The sequence below is a fragment of the Danio aesculapii genome, chromosome 21, assembly GCF_903798145.1.
Source record: "Danio aesculapii chromosome 21, fDanAes4.1, whole genome shotgun sequence".
In the NCBI taxonomy this organism is placed as follows: domain Eukaryota; kingdom Metazoa; phylum Chordata; class Actinopteri; order Cypriniformes; family Danionidae; genus Danio; species Danio aesculapii.
Window position 1 is genome coordinate 5,265,403 of NC_079455.1, and position 1,550 is coordinate 5,266,952.

Here is a 1,550-nt window from a genome sequence, read left to right on the forward strand (position 1 = left end):
CCACTGAGCCACTGTGTCGCCAAAAATATAATTATTTTGCAAAATATATTTGTATTTTGTTACTCTCCTACTATGAATTGGTTAATCCAGAACTATTTACAGAAAGCACATTAAAAGTAACTAATTAAATTTCTTCAAAATTAAAAAGTAATCTTTTACTTTTTTTGCGGAAAAGTAATCTACTTTACTTTGTAACTGATTACACCCAACACTATATTATTGGTTCAGATGATGTATAATTCATATATGTGACGCCCTCTGGTGGCTAGAGATAAAACAGTCAAATCAATATACACTCCCCGGCCACTTTATTAGGTACACCTTACTAGTACCAGGTTGGACCCTCTTTTGGATTCAGAACTGCCTTAATTCTTCGTGGCATAGATTCAACAAGGTACTGGAAATATTCCTCAGAGATTTTTTTTCTTTTTCCATATTGACATGATGGCATCACACAATTGCTGCAGATTTGTCAGCTGCACATCCATGATGAGAACCTCCTTTCCACCTGGTGACTGTGGAGGCTGTTTGAGTACAGTGAACTCATTGTCATGTTCAGGAAACCAGTCTGAGATGATTTGCGCTTTATGACATGGTGCGTTATCCTGCTGAAAGTAGCCATCAGAAAATGTATACACTGTGGTCATAAAGGGATGGACATGGTCAGCAACAATATTAAGGTAGACTGTGGCATTGACACAATGCTCAATTGGTTCTAATGGGCCCAAAGTGTGCCAAGAAAATATCACCCACGCCACCACCAGCCTGAATAGTTGATACAAGCCAGGATGTATCCATGCTTTCATGTTGTTGATGCCAAATTCTGACCCTACCATCCGAATGTTGCAGCAGAACTCGAGGCTCATTAGACCAGGTAACATTTTTCCAATCTTCTATTGTCCAATTTTGGTGAGCCTGTGTGAATTGTAGCCTCAGTGGTCGTCTGCTGCTGTAGCACATCCGCCTCAAGGTTGGATGTGTTGTACATTGGGAGATGCTCTTCTGCAGACTTTGGTTGTAACGAGTGGTTATTTAAGTTACTGTTATCTTTCTACCAGCTCAAACCAGTCTGGCCATTCTCCTCTGACTTCTGTCATCAACAAGGCATTTGCGCCCACAGAACTGCCGCTCACTGGATATTTCCTCTTTTTTTGGATCATTCTCTGTAAACCCTAGAGATGGTTGTGTGTGAAAATCTCAGTAGATCAGCAGTTTCTGAAATACTTAGACCAGCCTGTCTTGCACCAACAACCATGCCACATTTAAAGTCACTCAAATCTCCTTTCCTCCCCATTCTGATGCTCAGTTTGAACTGCAGCAGATCGTCTTGACCTTGTCTACATGCATAAATGCATTGAGTTCCTGCCATGTGATTGTCATTTTAGAAATTTGTATTAACGACAGCTGTACCTAATAAAGTGAACAGTGAGTGTAGGTAGCAGTCCCATAATTGATCAACTTATAAATATGATTAAAGTTGATTTGATCATTATAAGTACACTTAATTGCACTTATTGTCAATTCTGCATGAGCATTTAATGAGTGTTCAA